Consider the following 15,498-nt stretch of genomic DNA (forward strand, 5'->3'; position numbering starts at 1 on the left):
ACACTCTACCTCTGTGAAGTTGGGGTTGGGCCTTGGTCAATAGGACTTATTTGCAAGTTGAGTGCTTATATGTTAGAAACTGCTTTCTTGATATAGAAGATTATAAGTGTGTTAAAAAGGTAAATTGAGTCACAATATTTTTTTTTTTTTTTTAATTTTGCACACAGCAATTCATGAATTGGACAGCTCCTAACCAGCATTGATTCAGGAGCTCCACTGGGGTTATGCAAGGGGGAGGCTTTTAAAGAAAGAATATGGAAGTAAAGTAAAAAAAAAATTCAGTTACGGTTAAATGGTTGCCTTATTTCATGTATCCCACTGGATTTCTACTTTTAGCAGGATGAGATCTAGCTGGTCTCAAACTCCTAAGCTCAAGTCATCCTCTTGCCTTAGCCTTTCCGAGTGCTAGGATTATAGGCAGGAGCCACTGTGTCTGGCCTTATTTTCATTTATTTTAATAAGTGAATTTCTATCTCACTTTATTTCAAAAGAAAAAAATTGAAGATCAAAGTTTGTTTGGATTATTATTTTTCTGGTAATAGTAGTGAAAATATGAATATTAAAATTCATGAGGAATTGTCTTTTACGCTTTTCTAATTATCATATACTTCATAATTGAAATGTGCAATTAAGTGTGATGGCCAGTTAGGTTTCTCTTTTTCAGTTGTGCACGATGATTCCCTATATACATTATAAAAAACATTCAAAAAATTGTTTAAGAAAGTGAGCATATTTAAATTAAGAAAATATCAGGCAAGATATCTTTTGTAAACTACTTCTATCCAAAGCATTCTGTATATTACCAGAATGAAAAATGACAGCACTTTGTCATCTGTTCAAATTGATATTGCACTCTTTGCAATGACAGCTGAAAAGGCCCACAGGTGCCATATAAAGAGGTGACCATGTTGTCATATTTCATTTCGGCATCCCTCTGCAAAGCCATAATTGCCTAATTAGGTTGTTAATTAGGAGATTAGCATTTCACTATATTGATAGAATGCTCTTTACTGGCGTGGGGCAAGATACAGATTTGTCTGCCCTAATTTATAATCTCTGCCTGTTTTGAACTTATTTATTTGCTTAAGATCCTGGTGTGGGGCAATCCAGTTTACCTAAGAAACAGTTTGTTTACAAGCTAATGAAGCTTGATCATTGGATTAAAGTGGCTGAATTAAAATGTGAGTAGAATTAAAAGAATGGTAACATCTCCAAAACAATAAAAATTCTGAGTTGCTATAACTTGTATTGTTTTAGCACAGGCAACAAACACAAGATAAGAATTCATACTGGTATAAAAAAAAATCCAAAATACAAAAACTCAATCTGAAATATGATAGATTTATATTTCCTAACTAGGCAAAGGAAATTAGTTATCTTTAATGACAAACCCTATCATTTCTATTTGGGACTTATAAGATATGTTTAATGTTTTGAATGTATTTCAGAAACTGAACCTTGTTTAACGACTTCAGACCAAATATATTCAGTCTTCAGTTTGGACTTCCTTAGATAGTCATGCATCAGGGTTTATTTCATTTGTACCTTCTGTTCATTAGTCTGTGCTTGGAACATTCTCTACCCAGTCTTTGCATCCCTGAGTGCTCATGGAATTTGAAGTATTTCACAGTAACGTTCACTTGATGAGCTCTTCAGAATAAACACAGTTTTTATCTAGTGTGTCTAACATTCTTTGGGAGGTAGAGGGCAGAGGAAATTGATTTCTGTCTATTTTCACTATGTTTGTAATTATGCCTTTTCTCCCTTTTTAAGTTAAGGAAATTAAGGGTTTCTGAACAATGTTAGGAGCACCATTCTCACTGAGGTAGGTTAGCTCCTTTGATATATTGGGGTTTTTTTTTTTGGGTATTAGTGTTAAAGTTGTAGAAAGGGTATGTGTGCACAAGTCCTTTTTCTCTGCAATTGTTATGAAGAATTGCATTTCTGTGTTTTTTTTTTGGAGACAGAGTCTTATTTGTTGCCCTCAATAGAGTGTTGGGGCATCATACCTATAGCAACCCCAAACTCTTGGGCTTAAGCCATTCTCTTGCCTCAGCCTCCCAAGTAGCTGGGACTACAGGTGTCCACCGTAACATCCAGCTATTTTTAGAGACAGAGTCTTGCTGTTGCTCAGGCTGGTCTCGAACCTGTGAGTTCAGGTAATCCACCTGCCTTGGCCTCCCAAAGTACTAGAGCAGTTCTGTTTTATTCCTAGTTTCCTGTAAAATTAAAACAAACATTTAAAATATATATATATATGTATTTTTTTTTTTTTTAAGACCGAGTCTCACTTTTTCACCCTCAGTAGAGTACTATGGCGCCATAGCTCACAGCAACCTCCAACTCCTGGGCTCAAGTGATCCTCTTGCCTCAACCTCCCAAGAAGCTGAGACTATAGGTGCCCACCACAATACCTGGCTATTTTTAGAGATAGGGTTTTGCTGTTGCTCAGGCTGGTCTCAAACTCCTGAGCTCGGGTGATCCACCTGCCTCAGTCTCCCAGAGTGCTAGGATTACAGATTTGAGCCACTGCACCTAGCCTAGCCTCAATTTTTAAAAAAAAAAATATTTTTATATTAAAATATTGCATGCAAAATCTACTCAATTTAACTTTTTGCTTACTTGTAATATTTATTCAGTTAGTATTTGCTGGATGTGTATTAGGCACTAGGCATATGTCTGGGGGAAGTGAGCGATGAAAACTAAGCACAGTCCCTATTCTCAATGATTCTTGAGTTCTAGTAAGGGAAAGGATAGCCTAGGTTGAGAAGTAGGACCTAGCTTGTGAAGTGTTATAGTAATAACAGTCTAGGTGAGTATGAAGGAGCAAGAACTCTGGACTAGATAAAGTCAGGTCTTCTGTGGCAGTGTTCTCTAAATTGGGGTTAAGAAGGGTGAAGGAGAAAGACATGTCTAAGCCAGCTGACAAGACAGAAAACTTCTAGAGAGGAGAAGTACTTATTTAAGATTTGAAGAAAACAGTTCATTATGGCTGGAATAGAAAGAACTAAGAGTGACAGTGGGAGACGGGGCTGCAGAGGTAGGCAAGGTTTGGTCATGTTAAGGAGATTGGGAAGTCATTGAAAGATTTTTGAGACAAGATGAGAGATGGTGGCTTGGATTAGGTTATCGAGATGAGGAGAGGTGAAATTCAGAAGAATGAGAATGCGCAGGAGTGGTATTTAAATGGCTGTAAGTTTTGTAGAAAGGAGTGAAGGATCCTGATTTGGATATTCTGTATGTTTTCTAATTTACGTTTGAGAATATGTATTTGAGTACATCATAGATAAGGGGTCCCTGAGTCTTATTTTTCAATTCGACACCAAATGTGTAGTTTTTCTTTCCTTCCTTGTCCACTCCCCTCCCCTCCCCTCCCTCCCTTCTCCTCCTTTACCCTCCCTTCCTTCCCTCCTTCCTGACAGGGTCTTGCTCTTGCTCAGGCTGGTCTTGAACTCCAGAGCTCAAGTAACCCACCTGCCTTGGTCTCCCAGAGTGCTAGGTGTGAGCCAGTGTGCCCAGCCTTAGTTTTCTTTTATGTGAATTGAGAAGGACGGATACTAATATTTGAGTGTCACTTTTGTGCCCTACAGTGGGACAGACAGCTTTGTGAAGTAATGATAAAAAGAAGAACTGAGGCTCAGAGAAATTTTGACCTTCCCAAGTTTATCTGCTATGAGGTGGTAGAATTGGGAGCAGTACCCAGATCTGCAAAGCCTTTGTGCTTTCTGTCATGCCTTTCTTGTTTTATCTCTTTCAGTGTGTTTATTCCAAAGTGAAGAGAAAGAGCAGCTGCTGCAGTGCATGGGGATTTGCTTCAGCAAAGTCAGAAGTTCTGCGGGGATTTCTGATACAAGGATTAATCTCTCTTAACTAGAAATATAGATTAGCTACCTCTACAAAGGTCACTAATATAAATGACAGATCGCTTTTTCCTAGAGGAAAAGACTTGGAAACTTTTTTTTTTGTATGAGGAATTTCATATCTTATAAATTTATTAAACAAATTTTTGAAATGGGGTCTTTCTGTGTTGCCCATTATGCCTCAGTCTCCTGAGTAGTTTGGATTACAAGTGTAAGCTACTGCATCTGACTCAGAAATTGCTTAAAAAATGTTATGGTTACTGTGCTAGGTCTGTGAAGTACACTGTTGGTGTTCTCCTGTCAGAATCACCTGAACTAAAGGAAATCTAGGATGCAGCGTGGATTCTATCTAGTCTTCTATATTTCTATCCTTTTTCTTTTTTTTATTGAGATAAGATTTACATACCATAAAATTCACCCTTTTCAAGCATACGATTTAGTGATTTTTAGTATATCCACAAAGTTGTTACAACCATCATTATCTTACTTCCCAAATATTTTTGTAACCCTGAAGAGAAACCTCATATTCATTGGCAGCTGCTTCCCACTTTTCTTCCCACAGCTCCTGGCAACCACTAATCTACTTTCTGTTTCTATGGATTTACCTGTTCTGAACCTTTCATACAAATGGAGTTAATACAGTATGTAGCCTTTTGTGTCTGGTTTCTTTTACTTAGTATAATGTTTTCAAGGTTCATCTGTACTTCATATTGGTACTAAATACCTTTTTATTGCTATATAATATTCCATTGTATGTATATAGCACAGTTTTATCTGTCAGTTGATGGACATTTGGGTTATTTCCACCTTTTGTCTATTGTGAATAATTCTATAAACATTCATATACAAATTTTTATGTGAACATATGTTTTCATTTCTCTCGGGTATGTTCTTAGGAGTAGAACTGCTGAGTCTTATGATAACTCTAATATTTTGAGGACCTGCCAAACTATTTTCTCAAGTGGCTGCATTATTTTCCATTTCCACCTGCAGTTTATAAGGTCAGCCTTCTTTCTGCTTCTGCTCTCGTCAGGTTTGTTCTGGGCTGGAAGCAACCCAGGCTCTAAGAGTTCAATGAGCCTTTTTTCTTAAAAGATGGGAAATTTAACTCGGCGCCCATAGCACAATGGTTATGGCGCCAGCCACATGCACCAAGGCCGGCGGGTTTGAGGCCAGCAGGTTTGAACCTGGCCCAGGCCAGCTAAAACAATGACAACTTCAATAAGAAAATAGCCAGATGTTGTGGCAGGCGCCTGTAGTCTCAGCTACTTGGGAGGCTGAGGCAAGAGAATCACGTTAGCCCAAGAGTTTGAGGTTGCTTTCAGCTGTGATGCCACAACACTCTACAGAGGGTGACATAGTGAGACTCTGTCTCAAAAAAAAAAAAAAAAAAGGAAATTTTTCATTTTTTCTGTTTAGCCAGCTTCATTCTATAAGCATATGTGTGTTGGACCTTATATATTAGGCATTAGTGATAGGAAGTCAAATGTGGCTCACAGTCCTTTCCTCTTAAGGACTTCACAGTCCAGCTGTAGAATTTCTTACAGGGAAAAGAGAGGAAAGGAGAAAGCCAGTGAAGAAAGTAGCTGCTTCAAAGTCCGTGAAGTTCAGCATGGATCCTAACTTTATTTATTTATTTATTTATTATTTTTTGAGACAGAGTCTCACTCAGTCACCGGTTAGAGTGTCATGGCATCATAGCTTATAGCAACTTCAAATTCCAGTTCAAGCAATCCTCTTGCCTCAGCCTTTTATTAGCTGGAACTACAGGCACCTGCTATAATACCTGGCTAGTTTTTCTTTTTGGTAGAGTTGGGGCCTTGCTCTTGCTCAGGCTGGTCTCAAACTCCTGAGCTCAGGCAGTCCACCTGCCTTGGCCTCTCAGAGCGCTAGAATTACAGGCGTGAGCCACTGGGCCCAATATCCTAACTTTAGCATCTAGGCACAGATCGACTTTTTTGTTGTTTAATGGTGTCTGTTTTCTTCATCCTACCTTTTTTTTTCTTTTGGCTTTATTGAACTTTATTTATATATCTGCCCTAATTCTTACATTCTCTTATATGAAAGGCAGCATCATCCAGTCATTCAAACCAAACCTCCTTCTCCTTCACCCCAGCCCCCATCTCTAGTCATCAATCATTAAAAGACATCTTAAATTTTTCTGGAATTGATCTCTTCTCCATTAGAGTTCCCTTTTGGAAGTCCATTTCTTCATAAGTCTGGCATGTGAGATTTTTAACTGCTCTGCTGCATTTTTCTCTTCTTCAGTCGGTGGTGACAGCTCCAGCTTGTTTGCTTTTGTAGTTTTTGTATCATGTTCATAGTCTTATTCACAGTAGCACAAATGTGGCTCTTAGTCTCTTTCTGCTCAATAGCAACTAGTTTAAAGCATGCATACAAAGTTTGATATTGAAACTTTATTGCTGACATTTCCTTTAACAGTATAATTCAACTTTTGTCACCTGCTGAATCAGGATGATTAGTCTTGATTTCATTTTCCAGCCTGTACTGAATGTAATCCAGATCAGAGTCAGCTTCCTGGAACATCAGTTCCAGCTTATCGACCTCTGCCTCCATGGTGCTACCTTTTCTTTTCTTTCTTCCTTTCTTTCTTTTTTTTTCGTAGAGACAGAGTCTCACTTTACCGCCCTCAGTAGACTGCCGTGGCGTCACACGGCTCACAGCAACCTCCAACTCCTGGGCCTATGCGATTCTCTTGTTTCAGCCTTCCCAGCAGCTGGGACCACAGGTGCCCACCACAATGCCTGGTCATTTTTTTGTTACAGTTTGGCCGGGGCCGGGCTTGAACCTGTCACCCTTGGTGTATGGGGCCGGTGCCCCACTCACTGAGCCACAGGCGCCGCCCTTTTTTTTTTTTTTTTGAAGGAGAAGGGGTCTTGCTGTTTCTTGCTTAGGCTGGTCTTGAACTCAAGCAATCCATCTGAAGTGCTAGGATTACAGGCGTGAGCCACTACCTGACTTTCATCCCACTAACTATTACTATTATAATTCCTTGGGTTTTGTCTCTAGGTTGCTGTTCTTCTTTACTTACTTGTTTTCCTTGGGCAAATTCACATTCATGAACTCTTCTGTCACTTATATGTTGATGTCTCCCAAATTTGCTGAGAGCTTTCTCTTGGGCTGTTAAGTTTGTATTTTGATGGATCTCTATTTGGCAAATCCATAGACATCTCAAACCCATTGTGTCTGAAACGTAACTTACGTCTCAGCTACCTGTTTCTACTTTTGAGTTCACAGTTTAAATTTGTTGGCACTATCATGCAAGTCATAGACTTTTCCCTTCCCCTTAATCCTCCACATCCACTTAGTCACCAAATTCTACCAGTTTTTTTCTCAAGTATTTCTTGAGTTCATAGAACCATCTTTTACAGTTTTACTAAGCTTTTATCATCTCTTTCCTGTCATACTAGTCACAGTTTCATAACTAGTCTTTTATCTTGTCAATCAAGTTAATCTTATATACAGTTGCCAGAGCAGTCTCTGAAATGCCAGTCAGCAACTCTGAATTCTGTGTGGTTTTATTTTATTTTATTTTTTGAGACATAGTCTCAAGTCATCGGCCCTGGATAGAGTGCCGTGGTATGATAGCTCCAATTTGTGGGCTCAAGTAATTTTCTTGCCTCAGTCTCCCAAGTAGCTGGGACTAGGGCGACCACCACAACACCCAGCTATTGTTTTTTTTGCAGTTGTCATTGTTGTTTTAGCTGGCCCGGGCCTCGGTGTATGTGGTCGGCACCCTACCCACTTAGCTATGAGTGCCGCCCATTGCTCAAGCAATCCATTTGCCTCAGTTTTTTAATTTTTTTTTTTTTTTGTAGAGACAGAGTCTCACTGTACCGCCCTCAGGTAGAGTGCCGTGGCGTCACACGGCTCACAGCAACCTCTTAACTCTTGGGCTTACGCGATTCTCTTGCCTCAGCCTCCCGAGCAGCTGGGACTACAGGCACCCGCCACAACGCCCGGCTATTTTTTGGTTGCAGTTTGGCCGGGGCTGGGTTTGAACCCGCCACCCTCGGCATATGGGGCTGGCGCCCTACTCACTGAGCCACAGGCGCCGCCCCAGTTTTTTAATTTTTAATAGAGATGGGGTCTCACTTTTGCTCAGGCTGGTCTTGAACTTGTGAGCTCAACCAGTCTGCCCTCTTCAGCCTCCCAGGGTACTAGGATTACAGGTGTGAGCCACCGTGTCCTGCCCTCCTTGTGGTTTTAGTTACTAACTACTACTAGATGTGCCGTGTCTTGCCATAGTGCCTTGTCTCCTGCTGTCTCTTCCACCTCGAATGTTGCCTTTTGTTCCCTCTTCCAACCTTCCAACTTCTTATCTTTAAAGATTCATAAATTGTGGTATATGTATACCATGGAATACTATGCAGCCTTAAAGAAAGATGGAGACTTTACCTCTTTCATGTTTACATGGATGGAGCTGGAACATATTCTTCTTAGTAAAGTATCCCAAGAATGGAAGAAAAAATACCCAATGTACACAGCCCTACTATGAAACTAATTTGGGACTCTCACATGAAAGCTATAACCCAGCTACAACTTAACAATAGGGGGAAGTGGGAAAGGGGGGGGTGGGTAGAGGGAGGGGAATCGGTGGGATCACACCTGTGGTGCATATTACAGGGGTATTTGCGAAACTTGGTAAATGTAGAATATAAATGTTTTGGCACAGTAACTGAGATAACGCTGGAAAGGCTATGTTAACCACTGGGATAAAAATGTGTCAAATGGTTTATGAAGTGAGTGTATGATGCCCCATAATCATATCATTGTATACACTTATGATTTAATAAAAAAATTAAAAAAAAAAAAAAAAAAAAAGATTCATCTTAGACCACAGAATAAAAGCAGTAATAGTAATGGTGAACATCTGTATAGCTTACCGTGGGTCAGCCACCATTGTAAGCATATACCATGTATTAATTTATTCAGTCCTCAACAATAGTCTTATGAGGTAGATACCAAAATCATTCCTACATACAGATGAGGAAATGGAGACAGAGAAATTACTTTCCCATAATCCTGTAGTGAGCGGGTGGCTTAGTCTAGATTTAAACCCAGGCAGTCTGCTGCTTGATTATTTGCTCTCAGCCTCTCCTACCTACCCTTTCTCAACCTCTGCCAATGCTTTGACTTCCACCCACTACAAAGTAGAGTGGTCATGTCTTTACTTCTATAGTAACTCATACATAGCCTGCTGTTAATTTTTAGTACATAGGAAAGATCTGGAATTAATTTTATTTTATTTATTTATTTTTTTGAGACAGAGTCTCACCCTTGGTAGAATGCCGTGGCATCACAGTTCACAGCATCTTCAAGCTCTTGAGTTTCTGCAATTCTCTTGCCCTAGCCTCCCAAGTAGCTGGGCCTACAGGTGCCCACCACAACACCAGGCTATTTTCTTGTTGCAGTTGTCATTATTGTTTTAGCTGGCCCGGGCTGGTTTTGAACCCACCAGCCTCGGTGCCTGTGGCGCCGTAACCACTGTTCTACGGACGCTGAGCCTGGAATGAATTTCATTTTAAACGTTTCAAGGAGACAGCCTTTTTTTTTGTTTGTTTTTGTTTTTTGAGATAGAGTCCTACTTTATCATCCTAGGTAGAGTGCTGTGGTATCATAGCTCATAGCAAACTCAAACTCTTGGGCTCAAGTGATCCTCTTGCCTCAGCCTCCCTAGTAGCTGGGATTACAGGTGCCTGCCACAATGCCCAGTTATATTTAGAGGTGAGGTCTCGCTCTGGCTCCGGCTGGTCTTGAACTTGTGAGCTCAAGCAATCTACCCACCTTTGCCTCCCAGAGTGCTAGGATTATAGGCGTGAGCCACTGCACCTGGCCCTGTGGAGCCAGTGTTACAGATTACTTTTTTTTTTTTTTAAACTAAAGATGACAAAGTTAGAAATGATCTCTTCTATTATCTTGACCTTTTGTCAACTCTGCAAAGCCTTGTCTGACTATTCAGTTTCATTTAGATATTTTTTTCTTTGTGTCTTCATGGTACATTGTTATAGAATTTTCTAACATTCCTCTCATTATTTTAAATTAAAAAAATTTTTTTTAGACAGGATCTCACTATGTTACCCAGGCTGATCTCAAACTCTTGGCCTCAAGTGATCTTCCCATCTTAGTTTACTGAGTTGCTGGGATTGCAGGCATGAGTTGCCATGCTTAGCTTTAACTCTTTTTTTTGTTTTTGAGACAGTCTTATAACGTTGCCCTCGGTAGAGTGCCGTGGCATCACAGCTCACAGCAACCTCCAATGCTTGCGCTTAAGCAATTCTCTTGCCTCAGCCTCCCAAGTAGCTGGGGGCACCCGCCACAACGCCCAGCTACTTTTTTTTTTTTTTTCAGTTGCAGTTATCATAGTTGGTTAGCTGACCTGGGCAGGGCTTGAACCCACCAGCCTTGGTGTATGTGGCTGGCACTGTAAACACTGTGCTATGGGTGCTGAGCCAGCTTTAATTTTTATTGTGAGTATATACTTGTCTTTTCTTTCCTGCTTGACTGTAAGCCTTTTGGGGACAGGGACTGTGACTTAGCACTTTATGCTCCAAACTCTCCATGCATGTGATAGGTATTCATGCATGTTGAATGAATAGATATGTCTATTTATACTGTGATAAATTAAACTTAAACTGGATACATGAGGCATTATTTTGTGGTTTGGAGCAGGATTCTGGACCCAGGCCACCTGAGTTTTATCCTGGTTCCATCTCTTACTGTGTGGCCTTGGGCCAGTCTGTGCCTCAGTTTAGTGACTTATAAAACATGAATAATAATAGATTCTACCTCATTCTTTTGTGACTGACGTAAGTGCATTTTGTTGTTGAAGAGACAGGCCTTGGCCTGAGTGTAGTGCAGTGGCTGTTATAGGCACCATCATAGGACACTGCACCTTTGAACTCCTGGGCTCAAGCTATCTTCCGGCCTCAGGCTCCTGAGTAGCTGGGGTCATAGGCCCGCACCACTGTGTAAACTCTGCTTTTTAGATAAATTAGCAAACTTCTGGAATCCAGAGAATTGCTTATTCTACTTAGTTGTATTTTGTGAAACATTCCCACCCTAACTGTATGAAGCCAGCCCTGTTGTATTGTCCTTATATTTGATCCACTATGGTGATGACTTAAAAAAAGGTAATCTAGAAGGTTATAGAAAGAAGTATTTGACAAAGTTAATACGGTTTTGTTAATACAATAACAGCAGTTATCATTTATTGAGATTATGAAAGGTCTATTCAAATGAAAGTACAAAGCACCTTTCATAGTCACATAAAGTAGTTGGAGGATTATCTGTTAGTTCAAATTGTCTCATTGCTGTCTCCTATTCATTAGAAGTTGAATGAATTTGATAGTTGACAGCTTGTTTATTTTCTTTTCAAAAAGATGTAGCTAGGATAGGAAAAGTCAGTAATACTGCATTTTGAATTTATAAAGTGCTTCTTTACTTTCTGTAAATATCCTATTTTGTTTCATAGCAGAATCCTTGCGATGAAAGGATAAATAGGATGTATTTTATGGTTATTTCATTGCAGAGGAAACAGAATCAGAGTCACCTGACTCTCCTAAAGTTGTCCTATAGCATAAAAACAAGTCATAAAGTCTCTAGGCAGACTAGTGACAAAAACCTGGAATTCTAGATGTGGCAACCCATTGTATATTTATATAATCATTTCTTTCATTTTCAAGTAATATTAAATAGTTTCTTTTATGATAGCATTTTGACCATAACTTTATTTTTTACCAGCTTTAACTTATGTGGTTATAGGAACCAGTTTCTATATACAGTAACATTAAAAAATAGGGGGTGGTGATGCCCATTCAAATCAGGCAACATGATTTACCTTTATAGAGAGTTGGCTGGCACATCTTGTTACTGTAACATAATGGTCATCTTCCTTGACAGAAAAGGAGGATTTCTTATGCCTCACTACTTAGAGTCTGAACTATGGTACAGTAAGGGTATAAGTAAAACATACAGTGGAATTCTCTTGGTCTTTGAGGGAAAACAGTATGAAGTAAAAACACACAAAACCTTTTGGGTTCCAGGATAATCTTTTCCCAATCACATCCTCATCCTCTTCCCCCCATGTGATCAAAAGGGATTTGACAGCTAAAAAGGTCCTTAGTAAAATTCAGCAATTCCTTTTAACACAACAATTCGATTTAACAGATGTAAAAACAGATGAAATTTAAAGAAGTGAGTTGTCCAAGGCTGTAAAATTAGGTCCTTGGTAATGACAACCTGGAATTCTGGTTTCCTTAGTGGTCCTTGAAATAAACTATGAAGTTTTTTTTTTGAGACAGAGTCTCATTTTGTCACGCTCGATAGAGTGCTGTGCTGTCACAGCTCACAGTGACCTCAAACTCTTAGACTCAAGTGATTCTTTTGCTTCAGTTCTCCTGAGTAGTTGGGACTATAGGTGCTTTCCACAATGCCTGGCTATTTTTAGAGACAGGGTCTTACTCTTGCTCAGGCTGGTCTGGAACCTGCCAGCTCAGGCAGTACACCCATCTTGGTCTCCCAGAGTGTTAGGATTATAGGCGTGAGCCACTGCCACACTCCCCACCCCCCTCCGTGAAACTTTTCTTAATTGATGATGTGGTTAACCTGAGGTACAGGTAGGTAGAGAGAGAACTCTAGTGAATTCTTCTACTTGTTTAAGCAAATTTCAAACACTGAGGAGATGATAAAAGGAGAATCTTAGACTATAGAGGGAGACCTAATCTACTGAACCAGCACCATGGATAAGGCCCCCCTCCCCTTTTTATAAAGGGGTCCTTTTTGGGAAACTCATGGCATAGCTCTTGGGAACAAGACAAACATTTGTTTGTCTCTTTGGATGCTGTCACATCTACTAGAGACTGGCCATATAGTGATGAATAAGACAGTGTCCTTAACAGTTTAGAAGTTTAGAAAACTGACATATTGGTTGGGCAAGGTGACTCTGGGAGGCTGAGGCAGGAGAATCCCTTGAGCTCAGGAGTTTGAGACCTGCCTGAGCAACAGTGAGATTGTCTCTACTAAAAATAATTAGCTGTGTGTTGTAGTGAGTACCTGTAGTCCCAGCTACTTAGGAGGCTAAGACAGGAGGATCACCTGAGCCCAGGATTTTGAGGCTCCTATAAGCTAGGATGATGCCACAGCACTCTAGCCTAGGCAGCAATGTGAGACTCTTGTCTCAAAAAAAAAAAAAAACCTGACATATTAACAAATTATTATTAAAAAAACCCCTAGTATAATTAGTTTATTCTTTTATTTATTCATTAATTCATTCCTTAGCATAGCAGTCAGAGAGAGCCTTTTAAATGTGAGATAGTTCACGTCACTGCTCTCTTCACAATCCTTTGGTCACTCTCCATTTTACTTGGAGTAAAAGCCAAAGGCCTTCAACTGACCTGCAAGGCCCTATATAATGTGCCCAACCCTTTCAGATCTCACTCTCTACTCCCTGCATCCTGGCTGGGTTCCTGGCTTCTCCTTTAAACTGTGTCAAGCTTATTCCCCTCTGCTTGGGGGGATCTTCCCTCAAATGTTCACATGGCTTGTTAAGTCAGATGTCACCTCTGTGGGGTATTCTTTGATTATAATTGCACCCTGTAGCTCTACCCAGCATTATCTGTTTCTCTCCCCTAGTACTTCTCTATTTTGTCTGTAACACTCCCCATTTGAAGGTGAGCTCCCTGGGGGCAGGAAGGTCTGTTTTTCTGCTGTACTTTTGGTATCTAGAACATTGCCTGGTATATAGTAGGCATTTGTTAAGTATCTGGAGTTTCGATTCTCACCTTCTGGATGCTTAAGTACAGCCTTTTTTTTTTTTGCAGTTTTTGGCCAGGGCTGGGCTTGAACCCACCACCTCCGGCATATGGGGCCGGTGCCCTACTCCTTTGAGCCACAGGCTCTGCCCGAAATTACCACTAATTTAATGGTTTCAAACCACATAATATTGCAGGGGTTCTCAACCATGGCATTATTGATACATTTTTGGGGTATCATTCTTTGTTGTGGGTGCTGTCCTGTTCATTGTATTATTTTTGGCATCATCCCTCATGTCCCCACTGGATGCTAATAGCCCCCAAGCCCAGTTATAAGAACCAGAACTGTCTCTAGACATTGCTCAGTGTTCCTTGGGGAGCAGAATTGGCTTCTGTTTGAGGACCACTGCTTTAGAACTGCTGCCTTACCATTGATGGGATCTTCTAGGACACTCACAAACAGTTTGGAGACAGAAATATTCATATCTTTTTTTTTTTTTTTGATATAGAGTCTCATTATGTCACCCTCAGTAGAGTGCTATGGCGTCACAGCTCACAGCAACCTCCAACTCTTGGGCTTAAGCAGTTCTCTTGCCTCAGTCTCCGAAGTAGCTAGGACTACAGGCACCCACCATAATGCCCGGCTATTTTTATTTGTTTTTGTTGTTATTATAGCAGACCTCGGCTGGTTCGAACCCGCCAGCGCTGGTATATGAGAGTGGCGCCTTAACCACTTCTACAGGCACTGAGCTGAGATATTCTTATCTTAATAAAGTAACTATATTTCTGATTTTAGAATTGCAGCAAAAAATTTAAAATGGGCAGTTCTTTAAAAATGGTATTCATATAGCGACCTATAATGAAGGTAGAAATAAAGAAATTGAAAAAAAAAAAAAAAAACAGTTTGGATCCTGAGAATTGGAGAAGGGTTTATTTGTTTTTTTAAGACAGTCTCACTCTGTTGCCCCAGGCTAGAGTGATGTGATATCTTAGCTCATAGCAACCTCAAACTCCTTGGCTGAACCAATCCTCTTCCCTTAGCTTCCCAGGTAGCTGGGACTATAGGTGTCCACCACCATACCTGGCTAGTTTTTCTATTTTTCTGTTTTCATTTTTTTTGAGACAGAGTCTCCTTTTGTCACCCTCAGTAGAGTATGGTGGCATCACAACTCACAGCAACCTCAAACTCTTGGGCTTAAGCCATTCTCTTGCCTCAGCCTCCCGAGTAGAGGGGACTACAGGCACCTGACACAGGCCTATTTTTATTTTATTTATTTATTTATTTTTATTAAATCATAGCTATGTACATTAATGCAATCATGGGATACAATGTGCTGGTTTTATATACAATTTGAAATATTTTCATCAAACTGGTTAACATAGCCTTCACAGAATTTTTTTTTTTTTTTTTTTTTGCAGTTTTTGGCCAGGGCTGGGTTTGAACCCGCTACCTCTGGAATATGGGGCAGGAGTCCTACTCCTTTGAGCCACAGGTGCCGCCCCAGCCTTCAAAGCATTTTCTTAGTTATTTTGTTAAGACATTTGTATTCTACACCTAGTCAATTTCACATGTACTGTAGGTGTGGTCCCACTAATTACTCTCCCTCCACCCATTCTGGCCCTCTCCCCTCCAACTATTTTTAGAGAATGGGGTCTCACTTGGGCTCAGGCTGGTCCTGAACTCATAAGCTCAGGCAATCCACCTGCCTTGACCTCCCAGAGTTCTGGGATTATAAGTATGAGCCACTGGGCCTGGCCAATCCATTTCTTTTAGGTGAGATTTCACAGTGTTGCTCAGGCTGATGTTGAAGGTTCAAATGTGTTAGCCTTCCCAGTAGGTGAAACTACAGGTGTGTGCTACTGTG

General features: G+C 40.3%; 1 protein-coding gene and 1 pseudogene across 1 annotated transcript in view; one reads left to right on the plus strand and one right to left on the minus strand.

Annotated features, from left to right (window-relative positions):
* The window catches only part of MAPKAP1 (MAPK associated protein 1), a 284,441-nt gene that overhangs the window by 10,364 nt on the left and 258,579 nt on the right, over positions 1-15,498 (plus strand).
* LOC128565741 (spindle and kinetochore-associated protein 2-like) lies at positions 6,072-6,437 on the minus strand (annotated as a pseudogene).

Source organism: Nycticebus coucang, chromosome 2 (assembly GCF_027406575.1).
Source record: "Nycticebus coucang isolate mNycCou1 chromosome 2, mNycCou1.pri, whole genome shotgun sequence".
Lineage (NCBI taxonomy): Eukaryota > Metazoa > Chordata > Mammalia > Primates > Lorisidae > Nycticebus > Nycticebus coucang.